The sequence below is a fragment of the Bufo bufo genome, chromosome 4 (assembly GCF_905171765.1).
Source record: "Bufo bufo chromosome 4, aBufBuf1.1, whole genome shotgun sequence".
In the NCBI taxonomy this organism is placed as follows: Eukaryota; Metazoa; Chordata; class Amphibia; order Anura; family Bufonidae; genus Bufo; species Bufo bufo.
In genome coordinates, this window is record NC_053392.1 from 620,437,811 (window position 1) to 620,446,130 (window position 8,320).

Below are 8,320 nucleotides of genomic sequence, written 5' to 3' on the forward strand. Positions count from 1 at the left end.
GTATCAGGGAATGAGGTGGAGGCTCGGTGATGGGGCTCTGGGTCCTGCTCCGTCCTCCTGACACACGGGGTGTCACACACTCACCAGACGACTTCTTCACTACTGTGTAATCCTGTGTATGGGGAGACGCCGATCACTACAGAGATTCTAAGAATCCTTCACCTTTACAGATATTTCCCTGGTTTATTACTAGAGATAAGAGTGATGTTATGTGAGACTCTCACCTCTCCAGTTATCAAGGAGATGATCTCCAGGGTGAGGTCTAATATCCTCGCAGCCATGTGGTCTCTGTCCTTCTCCATCCTTGGTGGGTCATTGATGGAAACTAGAGAACCTGAGGAAAACAATGAGGATTGAGAGCAAAATTGTGTTTAGAAGAACATCTTACCTGAAGTAAAGTGAGTAATCAGTAAATCTGATCGGTGGAGGTTCAACCGCTCGGATCGCCACGAATCCACGATCTCCACGAATCACAAGAATACGGTGTAAGAGTGTATAGAGCGGTGGTGACACATTTATGCTTCTGCTCCAGTCAACTCCATGGGACTGCCGGAGATCGCCGAGCTCTGTATTCAGCTTCTCTTTGTCAGTCCCATAGAGTTGAATGGTGTGACCACCGGTTCATACATTCTGGCACCTCATACTTGTGATTGGTGGGGATCCCAGTGGTCAGACCCCCACCAATCAGATACTTATCTTCTGTCCTATGTGTAGGGAATACATTCCTATGATAAGACAACTCCATTAAGGATTACTGATAGCACACTATACATTGCATCTTTCATATGAATGTTTGTCGGCAGTGCATCGTCCTGTGCAGCCAGACAGACCGCACTGATGATCACTGGGACCGTTTTTAACAGATGATTAGAAAGGAGTGCACCTGTTTGACAGCCTTGAAAAAACGGTACCAAATGCCATTCAGGGGTTACAATTAGGGATGAGCGAATTGACTTCGGATGAAACATCCGAAGTCGATTCGCATAAAACTTCGTTCCAATACTGTACGGATCAGGAGCGCCGTACAGTATTAGAATGTATTGGCTCCGATGAGCCAAAGTTATTGCTTCGCGAAGTCTCGCTAGAATTAATTTGTTCCGTAAAAAACTATTTCCCGAACTCGGGTTCGGTTCCAAGGTACCACTCATCGGAGCCAATACATACTCCTGCTCCTGCCCCGTCCAGTATTAGAATAAAGTTTTATGCGAATCGACTTCGGATGTTTCATCCGAAGTCGATTCGCTCATCCCTAGTTACAATTAAAAAATATATATACTCCCCTTATCCAGTTGCACCCGCAGGGACACTCTCCTCCTCAGGCTTTAGTACCCGACGCTCTAAGGGCTCTTTCACACCTGCGTTCTTGTCTTCCGGCATAGAGTTCCGTCGTCGGGGCTCTATGCCGGAAGAATCCTGATCAGGATTATTCTAATGCATTCTGAATGGAGATAAATCCGTTCAGGATGCATCAGGATGTCTTCAGTTCCAGAACGGAACGTTTTTTGGCCGGAGAAAATACCGCAGCATGCTGCGCTTTTTGCTCCGGCCAAAAATCCTGAACACTTGCCCATTGAAAGGCATTGATCCGGATCCGGCCTTAAGCTAAACGTCGTTTCGGCGCATTGCCGGATCTGACGTTTTAGATTTTTCTGAATGGTTACCATGGCTGCCGGGACGCTAAAGTCCTGTTTGCCATGGTAAAGTGTAGTGGGGAGCGGGGGAGCAGTATACTTACCGTCCGTGCGGCTCCCCGGGCGCTCCAGAGTGACGTCAGGGCGCCCCAAGCGCATGGATCATGTGATCACATGGACACGTCATCCATGCGCATGGGGCGCTCTGACGTCATTCTGGAGCGCCCCGGGAGCCGCACGGACTGTAAGTATACCGCTCCCCCGCTCCCCACTACTACTATGGCAACAAGGACTTTAATAGCGTCCTGGCTGCCATAGTAACACTGAACACATTTTGAAGACGGATCCGTCTTCAAATGCTTTCAGTTCACTTGCGTTTTTCCGGATCCGGCGTGTAATTCCGGCAAGTGGAGTACACGCCGGATCCGGACAACGCAAGTGTGAAAGAGGCCTAAGCGTGGTGACGTCACATGATGTGACGCCATCATTCACGTGCAAGTGGGTGAGTTTTTCTTTTTTATGGATCTATTAACACTACTGGGGATGAGGGGGGGGGGTGCAAAATATATACTGGGGCACAATGGGACACAAATATAAAAAAGGGGTCATTATTTATATGGAGGGGGTACTATGTGGGAAATATACTGGGGGGCACTAAGGCGCCATTATTTATACTTGGGAACACTATTGGGGCCTTTTAATATTGGGGGGGGGGGGGGGGGCATAAAATAAGTCCCTTCAGGGGCTAGGATGCAAATAAATAACATCAGTGTTTAAAGGCAATTAAAAACTGAAGCGAAATGATCATGAAAACCAGACAGTGTGTCCGTGTGAATGTAGCCGGGGACATGGACATGTCGTATTCTGTCTGTCTTCACTGATCGACAGCCCCCATACATTTGAAGAGGACCATTTTAACAACCATTTTTTCATGTGAATATATTCTAAGAGCCCATTCACCACAACCATATTTACGGGTCCGCATCCGTTCACAATTTTGCAGGAAGGATGGTGCATTATAATATGAGTCTCGATTTCTGTTGAGACATTCAAATGGTAGAGTCCGAATTTGGGGTAAACAGAATGAGAACATGTATCCATCCTCTGATGGCTACTTCCAGCAGGATAATGCACCATGTCACAAAGCCACATACACCCCTACACATATCCTAGTGATATCACAGAACAGTGTGTGATGGAAGACCCCTCTAATCCAGGAGAACAGCCCCTCTTACAGGGGTCTGGGGGTCTCCTAATATTCCAGGGGGAGAGCAGACATGTCTGAGGAGAACTCCCCTCCTGACCTCCAGACTGTGTGAGCAGAGACTCTCTATGGCCGGTGCTGCCCCCTGCTGGCTGGACCTGCTATATGTCACCTATAGAACCGCTCCATTCTAATAAACCCAGAACCAAGACCAATAACTGACCTGCAGATCTCACCTCCTGGGGCTGCAGGACCTGCAATGATGTCACACTGGTCACATGACAGGAAGTGCTGAACTGTGAAACGCCACTACTTTACTCCTCCCCTCGTGTGAATGATCACATGACCGTGACATCATCAAAGGTCCTTAAGTCACTAGGATATAAGATCTACAGATAAGTGGTAGAGACTATATATACTCCCCATGGTTCCCTCTCTCTCACACAGACCGCTCCCCATGGTTCCCCCTCTCTTACACAGACCGCTCCCCATGGTTCCCCCTCTCTCACACAGACCGCTCCCCATGGTTCCCCCTCTTTCGTACAGACCGCTCCCCATGATTCCCCTTCTCTCACACAGACCGCTCCCCATGGTTCCCCCTCTCTTACACAGACCACTCCTCATGTTTTCCTCTCACACACAGACCGCTCCCCATGGTTCCCCCTCTCTCACACAGACCTCTCCCCATGGTTCCCCCTCTCGTACACAGACCTCTACCCATAGTTCCCCCTCTCACACAGACCGCTCCCCATGTTTTCCTCTCACACACAGACCGCTCCCCATGGTTCCCCCTCTCTCACACAGACCGCTCCCCATGGTTCCCCCTCTCTCACACAGACCGCTCCCCATGGTTCCCCCTCTCACACAGACCGCTCCCCATGTTTTCCTCTCACACACAGACCGCTCCCCATGGTTCCCCCTCTCTCACATAGACCGCTCCCCATGGTTCCCCCTCTCTCACACAGACCGCTCCCCATGGTTCGCCCTCTCTCACACAGACCGCTCCCCATGGTTCCCCCTCTCTCACACAGACCGCTCCCCATGGTTCCCCCTCTCTCACACAGACCGCTCCCCATGGTTCGCCCTCTCGTACACAGACCTCTACCCATAGTTCCCCCTCTCACACAGACTGCTCCCCATGTTTTCCTCTCACACACAGACCGCTCCCCATGGTTCCCCCTCTCTCACACAGACCGCACTCCATGGTTCGCCCTCTCGTACACAGACCTCTACCCATAGTTCCCCCTCTCACACAGACCGCTCCCCATGTTTTCCTCCCACACACAAAACGCTCCCCATGTTTTTCTCTCACACACAGAACGCTCCCCATGGTTCCCCCTCTCTCACACAGACCGCTTCCCATGGTTCCCCCTCTCTCACACAGACCGCTCCCCATGGTTCCCCCTCTCTCTCACACAGACCGCTCCCCATGGTTCCCCCTCTCTCTCTCACACAGACCGCTCCCCATGGTTCCCCCTCTCTCTCTCTCACACAGACCGCTCCCCATGGTTCCCCCTCTCTCTCTCACACAGACCGCTCCCCATGGTTCCCCCTCTCTCTCTCACACAGACCGCTCCCCATGGTTCCCCCTCTCTTACACAGACCGCTCCCCATGGTTCCCCCTCTCTCACACAGACTGCTCCCCATGGTTCCCCCTCTTTCGTACAGACCGCTCCCCATGATTCCCCTTCTCTCACACAGACTGCTCCCCATGGTTCCCTTTCTTTTGCACAGACCGCTCCCCATGGTTCCCCCTCTCTCACACAGACCGCTCCCCATGGTTCCCCCTCTCTCACACAGACCGCTCCCCATGGTTCCCCCTCTCTCACACAGACCGCTCCCCATGTTTTCCTCTCACACACACAAAACTCCCCATGTTTTCCTCTCACACACAGACCGCTCCCCATGGTTCCCCCTCTCTCACACAGACCGCTCCCCATGGTTCCTCCTCTCTCACACAGACCACTCCCCATGTTTTCCTCTCACACACAGACCGCTCCCCATGGTTCCCCCTCTCTCACACAGACCGAACTCCATGGTTCGCCCTCTCGTACACAGACCTCTACCCATAGTTCCCCCTCTCACACAGACCGCTCCCCATGTTTTCCTCCCACACACAGAACGCTCCCCATGTTTTCCTCTCACACACAGAACGCTCCCCATGGTTCCCCCTCTCTCACACAGACCACTCCCCATGGTTCGCCCTCTCGTACACAGACCTCTACCCATAGTTCCCCCTCTCTCACACAGAACGCTCCCCATGGTTCCCCCTCTCTCACACACAGACCGCTCCCCATGGTTCCTCCTCTATCACACAGACTGCTTCCCATGGTTCCCCCTCTCTCACACACAGACCGCTCCCCATGGTTCCTCCTCTATCACACAGACTGCTTCCCATGGTTCCCCCTCTCTCACACAGACTGCTCCCCATGGTTCCCCCTCTATCACACAGACCGCTCCCCATGGTTCCTCCTCTATCACACAGACCGCTCCCCATGGTTCCCCTCTCACCACAGGACCGCTCTCCATGGTTCCCCCTCTCTCACACAGATCGCTCCCCATGGTTCCCCCTCTCTCACACAGATCACTCCCCATGGTTCCCCCTCTCTCACACAGACCACTCCCCATGGTTCCCCTTCTCTCACACAGAATACTTCCCATTGTTCCCCCTCTTACACAGGCTGCTCCCCAATTAAAATTTTGGCGACAATTCAAAAAGTAGGACATTAGTAGGTGGTGTCTATTCCATGAAAGAAGCGTTGAAACATAAATAAAATTCCATTATAAGTGGAAAACTTGGAGGACATTGAGGGTATATTTTTCCATGTTCTGGTGTTGATCAGGTTTTGTTGATATTTTTGACACAGTTTTTGAAACCAAAAATAGAAGTTCATTTAAAAAAAGTAGTAATATACTTTCTCTCCTCTTATAATCCGCACATGATAGCACCCTGAACTACAGTCAGGTCCATTATAATTGGGACATTGACACAATTCTAACATTTTTGGCTCTATACACCATCACAATAGATTTGAAATAAAACAAACAAGATGTGCTTTAACTGCAGACTGTCAGCTTTAATTTGAGGGGATTTACATCCAAATCAGGTGAACGGTGCAAGAAATTCCAACAGTTTGCATATGTGCCTCCCACTTGTTAAGGGACCAAAAGTAATGGGACAATTGTCTTCTCAGCTGTTCCATGGCCAGGTGTGTGTTATTCCCTCATTATCCCAATTACAATGAGCAGATAAAAGGTCAGAGGTCCTTTCCATGTCTGCTATTTGCATTTGGAATCTGTTGCTGTCAACTCTCAAGATGAGATCCAAAGAGCTGTCACTATCAGTGAAGCAAGCCATCATTAGGCTGAAAAAACAAAACAAACCCATCAGAGGATAGCAAAAACATTTCTCCTCCAGATGTTAAATTAACTTACCTTTTTGAATCCAGAGATAAAACAAACCAGGCTGGTGTAGTGAGCTGCATTTAGATTTATATAGGTAGACGCGTGGTTGAGTAGGTGTGTGACTTAAGATTAAGTGACTTTAGATTCAGGGACTTCAGTGGGAGACTGCAATTAGCCAGTTTCTTAGTACTACATTATCTTGTATTTTTCGCTTTTGTGGTGTAATTCCCATTTAGTATGTGTTGCACAATTGACAACGCAGTCCAGTGCACATCTTGCATGATGTATGCAGTCCTGGAACAGCCGTTCGAGGGTGTATATCTTTGTTCAAGATGTGAGCAAATTACCCGTTTGGAATCGCAAATCGAGTATCAAAATGGGCAAGTTGCAACACTGAGAGGCATTGACAATTTGCAAAAGAGTTTGCTTCTCACCGAGCAAGCACTCTTTGGGGTAGATGAGGGGGAGGGTGACAGAGAGGAGGCTGAGGAAAGTGAGGTAGCTAGCTGGGTAACATTTAGAAAGCGGGGTAGAGGAGAGTTACAGGGAGGCTAGCCCTGATCTGACACAAGGTTGGCAGATGAGGGGGATGTTAGTCCAGGGACGGCACTGCCGCAGCCGGACACTTCCTCTGCCAGTCAGGGGAATGTCAGCTCCAGTAAGCAGGGGACCAGGAGAGCAGGGCAGACGAGTGCTGGTAGTGGGAGACTCCATTATTAGGGGAACAGATAGGGAAATCTGTCACAAAGACCGTGATCGCTGAACAGTGCGCTGTCTTCCTGGCGCTAGAGTTCAACACATGGCGGATCGGGTTGACAGATTACTGGGAGGGGCTGGAGAAGATCCATCGGTCATGGTCCATATCAGAACCAATGACAAAGTTAGGGGTAGGTGGAGAGTCCTTAAAAATGATTTCAGGGATTTAGGTCAAAGCTTAGGGCAAGGACCTCAAAGGTAGTGTTTTCTGAAATACTGAAGGTACCACGAGCCACACAAGAAAGGCAGCGGGAGATTAACAAGTGGCTCAAGAACTGGTGTAGGAAGGAGGGGTTTGGGTTCCTGGAGAACTGGGCCGACTTCTCTGTCGGCTACAGGCTCTATCATAGGGACGGGCTGCGCCTCAATGGGGAAGGGGCAGCTGTGCTGGGGAGAAAGATGGCTAGAAGGTTGGAGAGTGTTTACACTAGGGACTGGGGGAGGGGATAATTACATTATAGGAGGGGAAGATAGTGCAGATAGAGACCGGGGGCAGGTAGTGGGACTGGGGGAGAATGGAAGGAGGGACTAGAACAGTTCAGAAGGAAAGGTGTAGGGTAATAAATATACATAAGCCTCTCAAATGTATGTATACTAATGCAGAAGCCTGACTAATAAAATGGGGAACTGGAATTAGTGATGTGTGAGGAGAACTATGACATAGTAAGAATAACTGAGACATGGCTGGATGATAGCTATGACTGGGCAGTTAATGTACAAGGTTACAGTTGTTTAGAAAGGATCGTCAAAACCGGAGAGGGGAAAGATCTGCATTTATGTAAAGTCCTGTTAAAGCCACAGTCGGGAAGATATAAGTGAGGGACATGAACATGTGAAGTCACTGTGGGTAGAGATACATGGAGGCAGAAAACAACAATAAAACTACTAATAGGATTTATTATAAACCACCTAATATACCAGAGTCCACAGAAAATCTACTACTAAATGAGATAGACGAGGCGGCAAATCATAATGAGGTGGTTATTATGGGGGACTTCAACTACCCAGATATAGACTGGGAAACTGAAACGTTTACATCTCATAAAGGAAACAGGTTCTTGGCAATAACCAAAGACAATTACCTCTCCCAACTGGTTCAGGACCCGACTAGAGGGACGGCCATACTGGACTTAGTATTAACCAATAGACTTGACAGAACAACAGACGTGCAGGTTGGGGGACACCTGGGAAATAGTGACCATAAAGTAATAACCTTCCAATTATCATTCAAAAGAGCGTTTCTACAGGGAGGAACAAAAATACCAAACTTCAAAAAAGCTAAATTTAGACAACTAAGAGAGGCCATAGGCCTAACTAACTGGAG